Below are 21,884 nucleotides of genomic sequence, written 5' to 3' on the forward strand. Positions count from 1 at the left end.
CATAAAATATACCAGAAATAATATGCCAACGTACAAAATGCCAGAAAAAAATAAAGTCTTGGCACAAAAAACACTGAGTCAGTTTAGCTGAACACAAATGGGACACAACATGATTAAGTTACAAAAAAAGATAAATAGTTTTACTAGATTGGTAAATGGTTAAACATCTGATAAAAATTTCACAAAATTTATAGAAACTGTCAATTTACAGATACTGTACACTATATAGTCAAAAGTATTCGCTCATCTACCTTCACACTCATATAATCCATTCTGAATCCACAGGTTTTAATATCTCGCCAGCCTACAGTTTAAAGCTATAACACCTTCAACTATTGTGGAAAAGTTTTCCACAAGGTTTAGGAGTGTGTTTACGGGAATTTTTGAACATTCTTCCAGAAGTGCATTTGTGGGGTCAGACACTAATGAAAGAGAAGGCCTGGCTCACAGTCTCCGCTCTAATTCATCCCCAAGGTATTCTGTTGGGTTGAGGTGAGGACTCTGTGCAGACCAGTCAACTTCTCCCACACCAAACTTGTGTCTTGTGTGAAACTTGTGTGAAAAGCATACAAGAGTGAAAACAGATATAAGATCCCTTGAAAAATTATATAAATGAAACTTGTATGTTTTGGATACTTACTAAAACAATATATGAAAGTAATGAGAAAGTGGCCACTTTCATGAGTAAATCATATAAGCCTTATATGATTCACTATATGAAGTAGGCCACATCTTATGCAAGTCTTTTATAAGTTTTTACTATTTCTTTTCCATATGGGAAGGGCCTGGGCCCAAGTACCGAAAAACAACCCACACCTTAATCCTCCCTCCACCAAACTTTACTTTAAGTACCGTTAAGTACCGTTCTCCTGGCAACCACCAAACCCAACCTTGTCCACCCGATTGCCAGAGGGAGAAGTGTGTTTCATCACTCCAGAGAACACATCTCCACTGCTTTAGAGTCCAGTGGCTGCATGCTTTACACCACTGCATCCAGGTTAGATGCAGCTAATCTGACAGCTACATGGCGTTTGGAGATTTGCAGTGATTGACTCTTCAGAAAGTTGTCGACCTCTGTACCTCTGTTTCCACTTTCTTATGATACCACTAACAGTTGACTGTGAAATATCTAGTTGGTAGAAAATTTTATGACTGGACTTGTTGCACACGTGGCATTCTTTCACAGTACTACGCTGGAATTCACTGAGCTCCTGAGAGCGAGCCATTCTTTCACAAATGTTTGTAGAAGCAGTCTGCATGCCTGGGTACTTGATTTATTTTTTATACCTGTGGCCATGGAAGTGATTGGAACACCTGAACTCAATTATCAAGAAGGGTGAGTTAATACTTTTGGCAGTATAGCATACCTGCTGTAAAGACAGAAAAGTCGCCAGCCTCATTAAAGGGACATATTTGACTGCCGGGCCAGCTGGAAGGTGTGGCTGTGCTGAGCACGGTTTTCTCTCTCATACCTGAGAGGTTTCTTGGAAAAGGATTTGCTGCTAAATATTACATTTTATAACAGCAGTTTATGCTTCACAAACTCTTAAAAAATTTTCTTTTTCTGACATAGTTTTGAGAAATATTTATAGACCATTTAGTTAAAATAACAAATATTGTCCAGTTTCTGTTGGTTGTGTCATTGCTCGGCTGTTTTTGCGCGCAGCTGCGTTTCTCTGTCTTTGGCCATATGCAGGATGACAAATCTGTTTTTTTTTTTTTTTTTTAAAATGACAGTTCAAATTAGGCAAAATTTCCAAAATCAAAATCAAACACCAGAAGTTCCTTCAATAACTATGAGTGAACAGCTATCTGAGCAGTTAGTGAAATTTCTATGTTACAAAGAGTACTTTTCCTCAAAAATATCTCACAGTTTTCCTGACAAACAATAAAAAACAGAAATGTGAACAAGCTAAGCAGCCAGTCTACATGCACGCACACACACACACACACACACACACACACACACACACACACACACACACACACACAGAGATGCATACAAAAGGTAGCTGCTGGCTTGTCACTATCACTGAATTCATTCATCCAACTCCACCTGGGAAAGAGACGGACACGTGTGTTTACTCTAGATTCTATTCCCCCCGGGCAAACACACACACAACAGTATTATTCTTGTCTCCTGGCTGAGAAGAGGCAACCTTGAGGAAGCCGGTGAAGCTGAATAAATAGTGGCATCCAAACACACGTGTACACATGTATGCAAATACACCCATACACACACCTAAACAAACAGCAATGGCAGAATCACACGCTAAGCAGCTCTCATTACCAGCAGGCACAATAAGCTGATGTCCAGAAACACAGAAGGACTACACTGCAGCCCAGCGAGACTGGAAGGACAAACTAGCAAGCCAGACACACACAGGCTATGCTAATGTCTCCAACTGCATGTCCAGTAAAGCTTTTTGGATTTTGCAAAAAAAAAAAAAAAACACAGATAAAATTCCTATGTGTAAATGTTTAAACATCATACAGGCTCACATAAATCTCTAATTTTAACCAGAGCAGAAAAGATGAGATTGGTTAAAAATGGGAGGCTGATGGACAGCTCTGGATTCTGTTTGTTTGTCACAACCCGAGCAGCATCAGCAGTTTCCTATTGGTTCCTTTTGTTCGACTGACATAGATAAAGCACGAGAGAGCGTGTGTAAGTGGTCAGCACAGAAGGCAGTAGAAAGAAAAACACTGGCAGAGTGACATCATGTGTCAGGGGAAAAAAAGCCAAATTTATAAATAACTCTTTATTTTGCATTTATATAGAGTTTAACCAGTCTTTTTATACACAACTTTCCAGTTTATGTGATAGAGCTTCATGCTTTTTCTTTCTGAATTGAAGTTAAATGCAGCTGTCTTTCCATGTGTTCATGCTAGGCTTTAACTCAGCACATCCCAGCTGATCTCTAAAAACATCCAAATCTGGGATTTTGTCGTGGTGTCTTAAAAGTTAAGTCAATGTCCGATGGTGTCCCCGTCTCATATGTTATGTTCAGATAAAATTAATCTGTAATAGTAGTACTGCAGATTTTGGTGTCGGTGTGATACCATGTAAATACAGGGCCAGTGTTGCCAATACCAAGACAGATACTTTTACTTTATAAAGGCAGCTTATGTAGGGGAGAGCAATGTGTCATGGCTTATGAGATGATCACCATTAATTTGCAAATCCTGAACACATTTTAATGACCACTAAATCAATAAACTTTTTTTCTGTGGGCTACTTATTGAACGTGCCAGAAAGATACAGTGTATTGATCCTATGGTACTAGCATCGAACCGATACCAATATCAGAGTTGGTATGGATATTATTGATATTTGGATCGTTCCGCCCGCCTCTATGTAACAGTAAAGATGGTAGCCTTGGAAATATTTAAAAAAGAAAATGAACAGGTTTAGTTCCTATGTAACTAATACAGTATATGTGCCAAACAGATGTATGTTTATAGTTTCCTTCTCTGACACAGCTTCCTCACAGCGATCAGTAAAGGCCCTCATATCTTATGTACACCTGTACACACTTTACCATGTGCACACATACATGCACGCGCACAGCTAATGACGAGCCCCCCGGCTGACCCGCTGACCCTCATCACAGTAACAAAGAGGCAGATAGCAGCAGCAGGACAATAGGATGAAGAGGTTGCTTAGGGTGACGAGATAAAAGCAGTGACACTAAGGTGATGGAGAGATCAAGAGCGTGACAGGAGGACAACACCAGGAGTAAGGGTTAGAGGAAGTGAATGCACAGAACTCATCTTGGATCTACCCGGCTGGAAAGTGAGATAATTATTTTAGAAATTAAATGAAAATATCTCTGAAGAGAAAAATCACTGTAAAAATCCCTCCACATCCTGTCCTCCATGTGTGCATCAGGCAGGTATTTAGGTGGGTGTGTGCTGGGTGAAGACTCCAGAGCATCACTGCTCAGTCAGTCAAACTGGACAGATGATCAGGATAAGAGTAAGAAACAGGCACGTCCATCATTCTGGCTTTCTCCAGCATGAAGACCACACCTTATCATCTCATCACTGTGCTGTCAGCAGCATACTCCCGAACTACACACACACAACCTGTCAATTTGCACTGATAACACGTCCATTATTCTTGGTTCAGTTTGACTGACAACATAAACGTATTTTTAGGGACACAAAATCACACATTCCTAGCACTGCTTTAGCACCCCTACATGTGTGTTTATTACACATCTGAATTTTAGTAGTGCACGAACCCCCTCAGCATTGTAGTAGCTGCACCATAAATGTAAAAATCCTTGGCGGCTTCTTTCTTGAGACATAGCATTTACCAGACTTTCAGAAAACTTAACCTCATGGTCTCGGTCAGAGGTCACGGTCAGTGACATCTGAACTTGTCTGAGATTTTTAACAGATGCCCCTATTGTATTAATTTAGAAATCCTATGTCACCTTGTTCTTGAGTAATCATGTAATCAAGTTTAAGGCTGAGGACTAAAAATTCTGTTGGGTGTTTGGAAAAGAATCATCTGATCTGAAAAATAGCGGACAAAGAAGTTTGCAGTAAATTTTAAATACATAGTTGATTATAAAGGTTCTTAAAATGTTAATAAGTACTCAGTGTGTCCCCTTCTGCAAGCGCGGCACATGTCCACACGATAGTCAAACTCGTCCCATACTCCAGGTTTGCGAATTTGAGATGAACGAACCTGACCTGATGAACCTGACCTGTATCTCCTCCCCATGACTCATCTCTCACTCTCATACCATCTCTCACTCTCATACCATCTCTCCCAGGGTCTTCAGTCTCTGCTGAGGCTGGAAATCACAGAAGATCAATCCTTAATTGTTTCTGACAAAGCCATAGCTTGCATCCTAGTCCACCATTCCCGCCCACAAGTCACTACTCCATCATTTACTGTTAAATTAATGGATTTATTATAGTAATATTTTTCAAATAAAATGCAATTATAGAAATAAATTATATACGTTTATTTTCATCGAATTTACATTTTTACACCAAATTTTCATCATATTTAATGGTGTAATAATTGTTTACGAATTGAAAAAAATAAAGCAGGGTCATTTTGTAACTTTATGAAATGCTGGTGAGTTATTGTCTGTCCGTTTTCACATTTTATGCAACAGAATATTCCTGGGACTATAAATAAGTCAACTGAGAAGGAGTTTAATGCCTTCTGTATCATTTGTATTGTCCTGTACTTTTTTTTTTTTTTAAGTACGTGAGGAAGTTTTAGGTATTGTCGGACAGTCTCTTTCACACAGTAATCCAAACCTTATACTTTCCCCTGAAAGATGTACTCATTTAACAAGAGCCCACAGTCTCACCTTGGAAAATGACTGTGAGTTTTAAATAGTTTAGCACTGTTGTTTGGTTATCATATATCAGGCAGGAGGAGCTAAAACTGCATGCTCCTGATCTGTAGTCAGCTTCATCGATTTCCTCTTTACCCCAAATTGGCTGAGGCAGATGATCGTCCACCTTGAGCCTGGTTCTGCTGGAGGTTTCTTTTTGTTACAAGATTTTGTTCCTTTCTGTTATCACTACATACTTGATCAAAGGGAATCGTTTGTTTTCGATCCATAACACTGCAAAGTACCTTGAGATTATTGTTGTTGTGAATTTGGCATGCCATGAATTAAATGTATTCAATGGATCTCTGGGTATTAGCCACTGCACTGACCTCATCCAAACTACATGCACATTGTTAAACTGAAGGGTTCAATTGGATTGTTCACTGAGGGAAACCAATATTTCTACTGAGCCTGTATTAAACATTATAGATTTCCTCCTGTGGAGAATCTATAACTCAAGTGTTTATCTCACTGAAAGCTCAGACACACACACACACACACACACACACACACACACACACACACACACACACACACACACACACACACACACACACACACACACAGTATGATGCTCGTTGCACATCATACTGAATTGGAAGAATGGGCTGCAAAAACAGCTTGATTAAAGCCAGCAGAATCACCTGATCTGTGTCTGGATTCTTCATATAAAAGGATGTAGAGAAACAGAATTGTCTGTCGAGGTTCAGATTTCAATGCTTATACAATTCTTACCTTTGGGAAGTACTTCAGCACCATGAAGGAGCCCTTCTCTCTTTAGAGATGTTTTAGTTGTTTTTGCTTTTAGCTTCAGCGTTGACCGCCACAAGATGTTTGTCCTAGAAAAAGGGGATAGATGCGAGAAGATGGTTATTCATGCACAAACTGCAAAGCCACTTACTGGAGTACCTTAAGTATTTGGGCTTAAACACAGCCTCTTTTCAGATGAAAAGAGGAAATAGAAAGGACCAAAGCCTGGAGACAATGAATCAGTGAAGGAAAAAATGAGGTGGGATGAAAGCAGCCACACGATGCCTCTCAAACACTCTGGATGAAATTTTTCAACCTGGCATGATTTCGTTTTTGCAAAGTTTGATCAGCTACCACGTTTACCACATTTTGACATCAGATAAAAACATGACACTGTTGAAGAGGCAGCACTGTCAATTTTTTCACCTGCTGTCATCTCTCAGCCTTGAGCAAAGTTATTTGCTTTAGTTGGGAATTGTCAGATCAGGGACAAGAATGACAAAGAGTGAATAAACAGTGATTCCTGCAAAGACAAAGTATTAAATCGTTCACGCAAAGCTTCAGGTCAAAAATGTCTCTTCCGCAGAGGTGAGTTTGTGCTTGTGTTGTTCTGATGGTCAGGTACAGATGCAACTTTAAGATCTCTGCATTTTACTTACATAACACATTTGTAAATGTTGCAGATATGAACAATAGATTCTAATATGTACTCTATAGACTGCTACACAACAGGTTTGATCTTAGTTTGAATTATTTTACAGACATTTTTCAAGAAACTCAAACACCGTCTCTAAATAATTAACAGACATTCAGCTGAAAATATCACAAATATTAACATTTTGTAGTTAATATTACATCGCGTCATGTCAGAGTGCTTCATGGCTTAACTCGTTGGCCCTTGTTATGTCCCCATGTTGGTCCCAAGAGTAAACAAAGTAACATGAAGAGAGTGTTTAAGTAAGTATATAAGTATTTATTTATTGTCATTGTCAGAAAACAATGAAATTGCGTTTGGGGCTTCCATACAACCCATAAATAAAATAATGAAGAAAATAATAAATACCCCTCAAAACCCAAGTGTAAATATTTAGCCCAGTGTGACTCCAGTGCAATAAGACAATCCTTAGCAACAACATGAGAACATGACAAGTAATGTTCATAAGAAATTCAGACAAAGAACTGAGAAACATGACAAAGTACAACAATGCAACCCATTCAATATTATTGTACTGTGAGATATGATGTCAGATATGATAGTTATCTATTTAAGAAAGGGGGGGGGGGGGGGGGGGCAGGAGTCAGCTTGAAATGGTTTAATGATGAGATGTTAAAAAGGAAGCATAAATTTACTTCAGGGAGAGCCAAGGCCAACTTAACTAACAAAACAAAAGAGCATTAACTTTAAACATGTCTGTGAAGGTTCTCAGTCATCCAGGTCATCGTAGTCAAAGGAGCTTGCAAAGAAAAGCGTCTGGACTTCTTTAAGTTACTTGAAGACGTTTCACCTCTCATCCGAGAAGCTTCAGTTCTAAGGTCAAGTGGTGGAGAGTCCCAGATATAAACCTAGTGGGAATTTCCCCCCACAGAGGGACAAAAGGACCCCCTGATGATCCTCTAATCGCCTGAGCCAAGGTGTGAAACTGGGTGTGGGTCCCAATCAGCCAGAGTTTCGGGTGAGCTCATTGTGAAACCTGGCCCCACCTTATCATGCGAATTCCTGAGATCAGATGGCCCAGGATGTGAGTGGGCGTTAAGGCGTCTGGGAAGGGATTAACTTTAAACAAAACTCCATCAAATATATAACTTAAGTCAAAAGAAACTTTACAGCACCTCAAGGTGGTGACAGCTCTCCTTTTACGAGCTTCTCTTACCAATGTAACAAAGAACCAATTAATAAAGTGGAATAAGCACAAACAAGCTAATGAGAAGCATAAAAATCTGAACCTAACAAGTATAAAGCAAAGACTAACAGTGCATTAACCACACCTACATAAGTCCTGGAGGGCATCCATTGGCTGCAGGACTCAAACCCGGCCAATGACATGAAATGCAGAAGCTGGAAAACCTAGAACTGAAAGCAGCATGGTAAACGTGACCCTTTACATACACATTACATTGGTTTTAAGTGAATGTACTTTGTAGGTGAATTGTGAATGTGGGCCGACCGTGGTTCAGAGGGTTGGGGCGCTCATCTTGTAACTGGAAGGTTACCGGTTCGATCCCCTGCTCTGTCTGTCTTGGTAGTTGTGTCCTTGGGCAAGACACTTCAACCTGCTGCCTACTGGTTTTGGCCAGAGGGGCCGATGGCGCGATATGGCAGCCTCACTTCTGTCAGTCTGCCCCAGGGCAGCTGTGGCTACAACTGTAGCTGCCTCCACCAGTGTGTGAATGAATAGTGGTATTGTAAAGCGCTTTGAGGGTCTCGAAAAGCGCTATATAAATGCAATCCATTATTATTAATTAAGCTGTACTACTGTTTATCTAATGAACTGTGGGACAAGCCTAGCTGTAAATGTCAACCTCCAAGTTCTTCCTCATAGGGAGTCCTCCACTTGTTTAGGTTTTCCCTGTATTATTGGTGGTTCTTTACCTTACAATATAAAGCACTTTTAGATTGTGTTTCCTTAAATCAGAGAAAGTCCGTTTCTAATGAAATGAACCTGTTCATGTTTCTGCTGGATGGCAGTTTAACAGACATGTCCACCGTCTCAATCACCTCATCACCACAATGCCTCTCTCTGCCTCTCTTAGTTTTCTCTCTCTCATACTGGCACCCTCTCCTCTTATATCACGAATTTTCTCTGCTACTCTTCTCTACTACTAATACACTCTAACACAAACACGTCCTCAACAAAAGGTTCATTCATAACCTTGCCATTTTCTACTTCTCCCCCTCTACTGTCTCACTCCCTCGTCTCTACCTCCATCCTCTCAAGGTCTCAGAGAATAATGGCAGATAGCAGATTAGCATTCGCCTCTTTGCGATGTGGTTTGACTCACAAACACACATGTGGGTACATGCAGACTACTGCAAGGCTGCTTGCCAACACAGAGATAATAAATGTGAAACAATTATCACTGTGGAGCTGTTAAACTAATCTGTGACCACACGGACACACACGGGTTGTTATTAATCTGTATATAAGCCTATGAAAGACTGTCACATCACATTCTGTGAAGTTTAGTTTTCTGAATGTGTGACCCCGAGTAAAATGTAATGCAGTCTGGCACCATGTCAAAGATTAAAATAAGCACTATTGTCCATTTCACTGACCCATCACGGTTGTATGGAGTGACACATCAGTGTCCAATGTAGTGGTTTATGTGCAAGTACACCATCAACACTGACACAAATACAAGAAAACAGCCTTTGAATAGCTGCCCACTGCAGTGACCACTATGTGTGAAAGGGTTAAAAGGAGTTTAGATGGCTTTTACATCTGACTAGGGTGCCTCCCTCCTGCATGCCTTCTAGATGTTTAAGAGGGCAGTCCCAGGACATGCTGGAGAGATTGCGCTCGGCTTGCTTAGGAGCACTCTGGTGTCCTACGTGAAGAGGTACAGGAGTGGGCTGGAGAGAGGGGTTTCTGGGCGTGTCAGCTTTGACTGCAGCCCCGTGAAGCAGACAGGAAATGGCTACGTGGTCATCAGATGTCTCAGTGTAGAGTTTCAGTGCCTCACAATGACCAAAATGTCATTCAGAATATTTCCCACCCCGAAAAGAATAAACAGAGTTATTTTCAAATCTGTTTTGTCGTTGCTTATTTGACCTGTCTCCTCTTCTCCTCTCTCTCCAAAATTCCTTTTAATATCTCACAGATGGTTTCACTCATTAAATAGAAAAGTAAATCAATAGCATGTCGATTAGTTTCTGACAACCCTCTCGTGCGTGTGTTTATACATCTTTGTGACGACAGATAATTGGCATGCCACTATATTTGTGGGGTCCAACAGTCACTTAGGGGGACAAAATGCTCATCCCCAGGAGTTTGAAGGCAGTTTCGAGGCTCAAAATGTGGTTTTAGTGTCAGGGTTACAGTTAGGTTATGGTTAGGTATGGGCTAAGGGTTAGGATTAGGCATTCATTTTTGATGGTTAAAGTTAGTGTAAGCAGCTGGGGAAAGCATTATGTCAATTAGATGTCCTCGCTAAGATATGAGTGTGTGTGTGTGTGTGTGTGTGTGTGAGCAAGAGAAAAAACTGACAGTATTATTCAGCCAACAACCTCTTTAACACACACACACACACACACACACACACACACACACACACACACACACACACACTCTGTGAAAGCGACAAAGACGCTGGGGGAAACGGTTGATGGTTATCAGCCCCTGTAGGAAATTAAAGGGATGGTCCAGTGTTAATATTTAGATATGCAGATTGGTGACAGAGGCCTCTCTCGCTGTCTGTCAAGCATGTGCACACCACCAACCCACCCTCCCATTCATACAGACGCACACACAAACACGTGCACAGCTACCTATAGGTACAGGTAAACTGAGTGGTGTGTATCAGTGTGGAACTGCAAATGGGATGAGCAGCTTGATTAATCTGTGTGACATGAATACCAAATCAGAGGCTAAAAAGTGTGCGTCCATGTCTGAGTGAGTGCAAATTGAGGCTGTGATAATGATGGATGTGTGTATGCATGAAGCAAATATAATAACAACATCAAACTTTGTTTATATAGAACTTTCCCCAACAATAATGTGCTTCACAGAAAGACTTTTTTTTTAAATTCAAGAAATAGTTAAAAAATGCAGCAAATACAGAAATATTAATGAAAGCTTCACGATAAGCATTTTAAGAAGAGATATGAAAAGATAATAAGGAAGTTACCATTCTGGTCTGAATGGGGGCTCTAATACCAAAAGTCTGCTGGCGTTTGTTTGCTAGCGAAGACCTCAGAATAACCAGCAGCACCCCACTCACCAATCCAAGTAAGCACCCAGGCCCATTAGGGATTAATACGTCATAGAAATACTTAAGAACAAGGCCATTATATGCTTAAAATTAATTAGTAAGATTTTAAGATCACTTTTAAATCTTAAAAAGGCACGACTGGACACTTTTTAATGTAAGCATCAAATCAGAGCGTGGTGTTAAAATAACTCTGAGGTTTTTAGCAGTTTGACAGCTTTGATCAATGAACCAAGTGTACTGTAGGCCAGGGTACTGGAATTTTACGAATTACTAATACTGTAGTTTTATCATGACTCTTTTTTGTGAAGTTATGTGACAGCTAGCATTTAGGCAGGTGAACACAGTATCAAGGCTTCTGGAGTTGTTTGAGGGAGAGGGACATAACTGTGTGTCATCTGCATAGCTGTGGTGAGTGATTTTATCTCCATTAATGATCTGGTTGAAGGGAAGAAATATACTGAAAATAAAAGTGGACTAAGGACAGAGCCTTGAGGAACACCATAAGTAAAATGGAAACATGAATAATGACAACAAAAAAAGGTTCTTTATAAATGTTAAAAAGAACATAAAAGATGCAGGAACAGGAATGAGAACAGGAAGGAACCAGATGCCTTAATCCCAACCCAGATTTCTTTATTTTGTGGAAAAATAGAAAGGTCGACTGTGTTGATGAGCACTAAAACTGTATCAATTCTTTCATCTTCCAGGAAATGCCTGCATACTCTCACCCAATGAGGCTGGGCATTGTTGAGCACCAGGAGGAATCCAGGACCCACTGCACCAGCGTAGGGTCTGACAGTTGCTCCAAGGATTTCATCCTGACACCTAATGGCAGTCAGGGTGCTGTTGCCTAGCTTGTAGAGGTCTGTGCATTACTCCATGGATATGCCTCCCCAGTCCATCACTGACACATGCTTACCAATGTTACAGGCAGCGTAACTTTCTCCACAGCTTCTTCTGATTCTTTCATGTCTAACATGTGCTCAGGGTGAGATTTGAGGAACTGGTGATATAGAGATGGCAAAATTACATTTTGTTTTACAAGTAAGCAGTTTTTGGTGGAAAGGAACTAAAATGGGAATTAATCACACAATGTTTGATCTAGTGTTCCCCGTCAGTCCTAGCAGCTGATTAGTGGCAGTCCAGTAATGATCATTAGGATTAGATCATATTAGATTAGGAGATAAAGATCTTTTACTGATATTTGTACCCACTAGGTCTCCATAGAACTCAGCAACGTCTTTGTCTGAGCATTGATGCTGTTACAGGAACCAGGGAAAATGAAAATGTCACTTCCAGGCAAGAATTTGCAAACATGTTCACAAATAGAAAATGAAAATGACCCCCTTTGGTGCACTGCTTATCTTTACTGTGTGAGTTTCTATATGTTTCCTTAAAAAAAACCCTCTGCATGGCTGCATACAGTGACTGTAAAGAAACATGAGCGACACATTTAGACAGAGAGACACAAAGTGAGTGAGAGAACATGAGTGAAGTGATTCAGAGGAGTGGTGATAAGGCGAACTGAAAAGAAAGTGAGTTCAGGCCACAATGTTGTTATTACAGATTGATATACTCTTCAGGTCCCCTTTATTCAAACAGCTCACCTCTCAAAATCAGATGCTCAAAGCTCTTTTGATGACTACTTTGAGCTGAATGTGTGTTATTACAGGTATTACATGAAATTGCCCGTGTTAGGTGAAGGGGATTATGGTGCTTTTGGGTCAATACTTCCTCTGAGCTGTTTGGCTGCTGGAGCTGAGGAGCGATTAGGCTTTTGTCTGTCAATCCGACTTCATAGCGGCGATTATCACACAGACACACACCACATACACGTAACCACCACCTATCAGCACACATACTCGTGCAGTGATTACGGCCTTAGGTATATCAGGCCCATTCAGTATGCTGAGAGGTGTCAGATCTAGTGGAACTGGAGCTGTAACACATGCACGCTCAGTTTGTTGGCTGCAGGAAGGGTGACAGGTGAAAGATGAAAGTGGAGTGCTGAGCTGAAATGAAGACTTGACAAGCTAAAACGTTAAGGGAAAAAAAAAAAATCCAGTTTACAGGTTATTACTACAGGTACTTCTTTCATATTTTCTAAGCTTCTCTGAATGTACTTTCCCAAAAAGGTGATAGATCTTAATTCCATAAGAAGTCCTAATTTTTCTTTAGTCACTTTACTGCATGTAGAACTATAATCTCATTACTGCAGAAGTTTCAGTGATGAATTTTACACTGTTGGTTAGAATAAATAATAATTAGTTATATCTATGCTACTCCATTATGGTAAAAGATATTCAATCTGAAAGAGCCCCAGTACATAGAAACAGAAACATATACATAAACATACGCTATGTTCTCCATTTTCCTGATTTTCAAATTTCATGTAGAGTAGAAATAAATATATGTTCCTAGTTAAATTTAAAAGAAAAATGCTAGTTTATGAAATGACGTCACATATGCTGGGGAATTTCAGTGTCGGGCACTGACCAGCAGCTTGCACATCAGCTCAAATGGACCAAACTACACAGGCAAACAGCCCAGAGATCCCCTTAACTGAACCCTGCAGCTTAAAGAGAGAAATCACAGTGTGCACCATAGAATATTCTCTTCACTTTCGTCACTTCTACTAATGTTGATGTTAGGATACGCACAACAAACTATGTTAAAAAAATCAGAAAGTTACCTTGCATATTTATAACAGCAGGTAAAACAACCAGCTTTGCATCTGTCAAATATCTGTATGGGAAATGCTGGGAATCTACTGGTGACAGATTTATTTGGAGGACTGAAACAATGTTCAAAAACGTGTCAGCAGAAGCAGAGATATCCTGACTTTTAGATCCTGCGGTGAGGTGAGCTACTGAAGAACTGGATCCTTTTGTTAAAGCCTTGCTGCCAGGTAAACGGCCTTTTTCATGAAAAGGTTAAAGTCTCAAGTTCAAGCAGAGATTATTTTCTGCGCCATAACAAAGCACCTCTGAAGCCTTTTATTTACACAGGCTCTGTGTTACTGCCAAGACTGCTATACTGATCCTGATGTGTATTATTTGTATTTATTTATTATTTATCTGACAACAGAATCTGTGATTATATTACTTAAAATTAAGAAATTGGCATTTTGGATTAAATATACCAATTAAAATGTAGCCTGTGATGGAACACAGCAGTTTTCTTTTGGGATTAATAAATGACTAACTATCTGTGGACACAAACTAATTATTATTAATTAACAGTATCAATGAAGTAATTTGGGGTCTATTAACTTTATCTGCTGTGGTTCCATGTTTTTTCCACAATAATTTTTCACAAAACCGATCTGGATAAATGCGATAATGAAGTGATGCTGTTTTTTTTCTTTTAAAGCTTTTCATTTTTGAGTCTATTAACGTACTTTTGTAAGTGTCTCTTGTATTCATACAGCACAAGCTAGAGCAGAGTGATGTTATTAGGGGGCCTAGTCAGCCTCACAGTAGGGGCTGAGCTGACTGGGTATGGTGATTTCCACTTTACTTTTGTGTGGGTTAATGAAAAAAAACTGAAAAACCCTGAGCCTAATGGGATTTGGTGATAAGAAATTACCAGCGCCAGGTCCTTCTCCTTTGTCTCTTGCTGGGAGTTCAGTGGCTCAGCCAATAAGAGAGCTCAGGGCCACGGTTACCGTAGAGACGAGAGAACACAGGCCACGGCGTCGCCATGGTAAACAGGGGAGCTGTTTGTCAAAGTTCTTTTGATACACACACTCAGAGACACACAGAGTACTGTACGTACACGAGTGAAGCCTGTATCCAACGCTCCTTTTTTCCAAACTGCTGCAATTCAGAAGTTTAATTTAGGGACAAATTCAAATGGATACAAATGCAAAAACTGTATATAGTTACAGGCAGGTATTCATCTCAATGCTTTAGGGGCTAAAACTGCATTCCTGTAATAACAATGAACTCTCACTGTTAGATTACAGTAATTTACTAGAATATCGCTTTTTCAGCTTGTTACTGTTATTTTACAGTTTCTTACTGTGAAAAGAAAAGTAGTGTACAATGCCATAGAGAATATGAGGCTTCCAGTGTGATACTGTCAGCTGTTTGACTGCCTTTCCTACTGCAATCTCCATGAGCAGTATCACTGCTTAACATAACTACACTTTGGATTCGGATTCTTCTCTTTTGTGAGCTATCAGCAGCATTGTGACAATTGCCCTAATCACGCCAAGGTTACTGATATGCTGCTGTATTTGACATTTTAACACATGCTAGCCAGACTTTCAAAAATCTGAGCTGTGCAAATCCTGGAAACCACATCAAACATGTAAAAGATTCAAAGTATAAAGAAAAAATGGTGGCGTACACTTCTAAACACTTCTAAATTTGAACTTTTACATTTATATTAGTCTTTGCATTTATCAAAAGAAAAATACAGTATTATACCATAAAAATGGACAATATGGTTCCTTAAAGCTGTAAGTGTTTACTATAAGGGTTTTGTTTTGTTTAAAATCAATTTTGGGCACTATTAGGGCTCTGTACTGTATAAAGTTGCAAAACAAATAATCCACATCTACATACTACTACACTACTACTAATAGAGATTTCGGTTAGAGTTGCAGCTTTAGGGTATGAAACATTTTCTACATATTCACTATATTCATGTAAGAACTGGATTTTATATTCAGTTTAGGAAAACTAACTGTAACAGACTACTCTATCAAACTATAGTCATATCACTTTGGGGGCATACATAAAAAAAAAATTAAAACGTGTTCTCCTATTTGGGTGTTCTGTTGACAAAACAGGCTATTTTTAGAAATCTTTTACAATTACACAAAATGGGAAAATGAAGCTAGATGTTGATATTTTGGCACCTTTTAATTTAGATTACAATCAAAAGAGGATGAATGATGAACAGTCAGTTGAATCATCCTCAATTCTTTACATACCGTACAGGCAGCATTCATATTTTAAACTCGGAAAACCGACAGAGTGCTGCGTTTTCAATCATTCAGTCTTTTTTCGTCACTGTGAGACATTAGGCTCTGATTTCTGTGGTGTTTGTGGCCTGTGTTTTTCTTTTTAACTCGGGAGGCCGCAGAGCTGAGCTGAATAACACAATGACAACAATAGAAGAGAGCATAAACCGAGCAAATGGGCGAGTGAGCAAGGGAACGAGATAGTAAGAGAGAGAAAAAGAGAGAAAAACGCTCTTTGGCTTGCCTGCTCCTGCAGTGCGTCAGCTCTATGGCGAAGTGGAAAACAAGCAAATTACAGAGCACAGACGCAAAGACAGTGGCCTTGTCATTTCAACCTGCCAGTAAGGATTTCCTAAATTACCAGTAGTGCACTGGGAGGGCTGCCCTATAGCTTGTCTGCCGCTCCAGCAAAGAGAGAGACGGCAATCTTTCTGTGAAGGTTAGAGCACTGCAAGACATGAAGCCAGTGAAGTAGTGAGCACTGTCAGGTGCCCTGAGCTCATCAGTAATCATGCAGTGTGGAAGTAACTAAATAAATACATTTACTCAAGTACTCTAATGCAGTTTTGAACTGCAGTATAACTCCTCAGTTAAATTTTATTCTTGTGAATGTAGTCCACTATGAGTTTAAAACACTGAACACATCTTATCATAATGGACATTAATTACCTGCTAGCACGATATGCCATTAATTGCTTGCTACCAAACTACTTTGAGAGCAATTAGCTAACAGCTAGTTGCTAGCTAACTAAGTAGCTTTTAATCAGGCATTAAGGTTACATGTTACTTGCCCATATTTCTAGTATTTGTAAATTATCGGCTTCACTGTAGAGTAATTTAGTAATAAATGTGCCATTAGATGGTTGGAAAAATGCAGCAGCTGTTGTTCTTGTTGTAAAATGTATCTACGCTGAACCAACATGAATAACCGGTAGGTTTTCTCTGCAAATACAAGTAATAGGAAAAGGACATTATATATAATGTCCTAAATGCATTTTGAGTCAGATATTTGAGCTGTACATGATGGTTTGCTAAATAAATTTTATTAAACATCTTGCAAACAAAACTGAAGTACATTAAGTTTGTATTATTCTAAGGTTGTATGAACATATTAGACAGTTTAATGCAGGCTGTTTAGTACTGTGAAGAAGAAGACAGTGATGCACTGTGTTGGACTGGTAGGGTACAAAAGAGCGGTGAATGTGAAGCAGCAGCACACGTCACCTGATCACAGTCACTACATAAAGAAAAATATGCTGAAGCTCACAACACAGTTTGTCCTGACTTATTTCAGAGTAATTCTTTTTCCCATGCTCGCCGCTACACCCAGTCTTAGGGTTCCCCCACCTACCAAAATCCTGCAAACAACATAATAACATAAACAGTTTTTAGCATGACTACTCACTGACTGTTAGACCAGCTCTGGTGGAAAGATAATAACCAGAATAATCTACTAAAAAATTCTATTAGCTTTCCACTGTTTTGAAAAGATGAAAGGGAAACTCAAAAACAGATTATGTCCAACTCTAAAAATCTCAAAAGGAAGCTATTGGATTAGTGAATAATGATTCTAATTTCCTGCGTCATTATGCTATGGCCCATTGCTTATATAGTAAACAACTGAGGAGAGTAAAATGGACAAAAGCTTGAATTTATGTCACAATGAAAAAAAAATATTTAAAAGTGAATATTGTTACTGTTGCAGCAGCAGAGAGTGAATGCTAGTAATTTCGCATTGTAGGAAAAATGACAAGACATGAATGGGCCTTGTAAAAAATGTAACACACACACACACCACAGAGGCAGCCCTACAGTAATGACATTTAAATGGCTCATTTGAAGATAAAAGGCCTGCTGACATCAAATGGATCCTTGTTATCATAATAGCAAACAACTAACAAGAAATGAAGCAGCATAAAAAGACATGCCTCATATTTGTCTCCATGAATACAATAACTAAGCAAACAAATATTGTTAACAAACAGCGATCTAAACTGTCTATTCACATGAACACATTATGCGAGTGTTTGCCAATTTATCCTTCACCAATAGCTGAAGGAAATTAGTGCGCATTACAACCAACTCTCCAAAGGTTTTCAATTAATTTCTGTAAACACGCATGACAAAACATAGTGCTGGCATTATAAAGACTGGATTTTTGTCAGCAAACAAAATCCAGATTAGAAAAGGAGATTCATTAGGCATGGCATGTTGTTTCGAGAATGAGACCCAAATTAACCAAAACATCATGAATGGCTCTTTACAGCTGTTTAATTAACACTTATAGACCCTCTACAGGAGCTAACATTTGCAAATATTTTTTCGACCAATACTCTGAGTCAATAGATCCTCCCTTAGAGCCGGACTTTAAACACCCAAAAGCTAAAAGTAAAGCGTGGCATAAAGACCAAGGCTTGTTTTATAGTAGTGCATAATTTAATACATCTAAAATGAGAAAAAGCACCATTAGAGCTAAAAGTGTTTGTTTTTTAACAGATGCTGACTTTGTGGGCTTTAATGATAAAGATTTCTCCATATATGTAGTACCTTTGGGTGGAGCTGTAAGCATACTTGGCATTTTTAGATTGCTTCATGAAAGTTCTGTTCCTCAAAGGTCAAATACACTGCAACTACAAACAAGTAGAACAGTGATGCAAAAATACACAAAACACAAAAGAAGTTGATTAAAACACAACAGAAGTTGATTAAAACACAACGGAAGTGTTTTTTAGGGACATAATAATGCGACCAGACAGCTGTGAAAGTGACTGAAACCTAAAGATGTGGAGGATTGCACTGAGGCATTTGTCAGTGTTCTGAGGGAGAAAAAGATGTGAGGTAATGTGTTTTTCTATCACATAAGCAGTGTTGGGTGAGTTACTTTAAATCAGTAACTTAGTTACATTACTAGTTACTTCTATCAAAAGTAACTCAGTTACTTCAAGTTACTCGTTACTTTAAAAGTAACTAGTGACTAGGGAAAGTAACTTTGGTTTTACTCAGAATTCTCTTGTTAATGTGTTGCTTCTGTAACTGGATACCCAGCAAGATTGCCAGTCTTCTAGCTTGCTTACTTGCCACAAGTGCACTGTGCCACCTACCAATAGAAAGGAAAAAATAATGCGCATATTTCCACGAGAGAAATCCCACGCCTGGACCGTCGTTGACCGCCGACATGATTCTAGCCTACGTCACAGCGTCATGTGCGCTTTTTACATCCAACACGATAACTGCAGTCGTGGTGCTTCGATTGTACTCAGAACTTGGAAATTCTGCCTTCCGAATATGTAAGAAGATGTAGGTAACACCAGACTGCAGATGAGCTGCATACAGGGTTGAACTGGGACAAAAAATCGGCCCGGGCGTTTTGACTAGAGACTGGCCCACCATTATAGGAAAAATCATAAAGGCAGATGTGCAGCGTAATGACAGAATAACTGCAGCTGTGTGTCTTTTTCATTGTAGCTGAAGTACGGGACAAACTGCATTCCTTTTCACCTCAATACGAAACGCGTAATATTTTCTCTGAATATCAGACGATTCCGTTTTTTAGGGGACGGTTGGCAACTCTAATAATTAACCTTATGAACAAAATAAAGTTCAACATCAGTAGCATCATAGCACCACCCAGCTGTATAGAAACTCCGTCATGCTAGCTAGTACGCAGTAGGAAAAAGTCAGAATAACGAAAATAAACTACACCTTAACTTGGTTTATATCTGACCCAGATAGACTGCAGGTCATAACTTCTTACCTGAAGGTCAGTACACCTGACACTCGGACCAGCGGCCGCCTCGGGTCTCTTCTCCTCCTACCTCCCCTTTCCCTCATCCACCTGCTGGCCTCCACCACTTGCTAATGTTATTGAATCTGTGGAAGCTCCGCGATAGCCACCACAAGAAGTAATGAACAACGACCCTATCTAAATCCCAGTAACGATTAAGTTAGCGTTACCGTGTTCGTTACCACAATAATAACGTAGTTACTGTAACGTGTTACTTAATAAGCTGTTAGTCCCTACACTGCACATAAGTCATATAATGCTGTAGATACATGTTTGCTGTTAGCTGTTTACTGTTAGCTTGTCACTTCCACAGCTGTTCCTTCAGGTTATTGTCTCCTCAAAAAGATTTTTCTCTACCTTTGTTTTGTTTTGTGTGCTTTTACAGCATTTTTCTATTTGCTGACATTTTCTTAGGTTCCAGTGCATTTGACCTATCAGGGTCACCTGAAAAGGTCATAACCATATAATACCCTAGTAATATCATGTTAACAACAGTGGTTGGTGCATGACATGCACCGATGTCAGACGCCAGACCAACAACTGAAGAAGTCAAACATGTAGTCCATGCGCTAGAGAATGGGATATCACCCGGGCTGGACCAATTCATTGCAGAGGCAATCAAAACTGGAGGAAACATCCTCCTTTCTCGACTTCATGGACTAATTCAATAGATCTGGAGAACAGACGAGAGAGTATTCTCTCATCCCACTTCAGAAGAAAGGCAACACCCGCGAGTGCAAGAACTGTCGTGGAATTAGCCTTCTTTCCATTGCTGGTAAGGTCTTTATGAAAATCATTCAGTCGCACCTAAAAAAGCATCATAAGCAGTCAAGCGGAGAAGACCAAGCCGGCTTTTGACCAATGGCCACCGTCTGTTTCACTGAAGACCAATCTGCAACTAAATTGATGTTCGCAGATGACAGCGCCATCTTTGCCGAAAATGACGCAGAGGCTACAGACATCTTACACGACGTCGCCCAATTTGCCATATGGCCTGGTGTTTGGACTATAGTCAGACCCTGCTCCCATCATCAGTGATGATCCTCAGTGATTGTTTTGTAATCTGTTGGGTTTGACACTGAAGTTGATGTTTGCTGTCTGTGTAAAGTTGAGGCAGATGGGGAAGTTGCAGATTTGCTGTTGATCAGAAAGAAAAGCTACATAATGGGGCATAAAAGATAATGTACTATATCAAAGCAAAGCAATGGGCTGAGTTGCAGATTTTTCTTTTATTGTACCTTGTAAATCTTTTCTACGTACCCAATTATGGTGGGTGCAGATTTCTAGTCTTTTGAAGGTGGCTTTTGAGATTTTCAGGAGCTGTAACAAATACTACTGCATAATTAGTGTTGGAAATTTCCATTTCCTGCAGTTGTTTGGCTGTCTCTGTCCCACACTTGTTTTGTATTGATGTTCATGATAATCTGGATTATGAGGTTCAACAATGCAGCTACAATCTTTATTATAATTTAGTGTCTTTATAAATGCTACTTTTTTCCCCTTTTCATTTTCATTTAAATTGATCGAGAAGGTCTGTTGCAAGTCAAAAGTAAAAAAGCACAGCACAACCTGTGCTTGAACCTTAATTTTCAGCCAAAAGCAATCTGCCCACAAGCAAATATTAGATTTTAACATTTCTTCAGGGAGAAATAACATCATGTTTTAAACACAGCAGCGACATCAGTGCCACCGGTAAGTAACAGAAGGACTGTGGTGTTCTGACCTTGGATGCTTGCTTTAAAAAGCTTTATTTGGATAAATCAGCCACATTTTCAAAATCTCAATTTCTTGTGGACAAAAATTCCTAAGTATAAAGAAGAGAAAGTATGGGAGATGGGGCCCGGTGTTGTTTTATAATTTGTTTGGTTTTGACCAATCAGCTGCTTTCTTTTGATTTTTCTTACTGTTAAAAAGTTTCCTCACACACAGAACGGAGACCTATATGCATTCAATTGCTTCTCAGCTTCCCTTTCATCTTTTTCATCAGTGTCATCATCCTCTCTTTTTCTCTTTCCCATCATTCATCATTTTTTCAGCTCCTTCCTCCCCCTTTCCTCCCCTCTCGGAGGGTCTAGCTGTAATA

At 39.5% G+C, this 21,884-nt stretch overlaps 1 long non-coding RNA gene across 1 annotated transcript in view; it reads right to left on the bottom strand.

The window, feature by feature from the left end:
• The window catches only part of LOC120737584, a 95,360-nt gene that overhangs the window by 16,931 nt on the left and 56,545 nt on the right, over nucleotides 1-21,884 (bottom strand). The window contains exon 2 of the long non-coding RNA XR_005696770.1: nucleotides 6,102-6,205. This is a non-coding gene — a long non-coding RNA (uncharacterized LOC120737584). The remainder of the gene's footprint in view (nucleotides 1-6,101; nucleotides 6,206-21,884) is intronic.

The sequence above is a fragment of the Simochromis diagramma genome, unplaced genomic scaffold (assembly GCF_900408965.1).
Source record: "Simochromis diagramma unplaced genomic scaffold, fSimDia1.1 OVJJ01000413.1, whole genome shotgun sequence".
NCBI lineage: Eukaryota > Metazoa > Chordata > Actinopteri > Cichliformes > Cichlidae > Simochromis > Simochromis diagramma.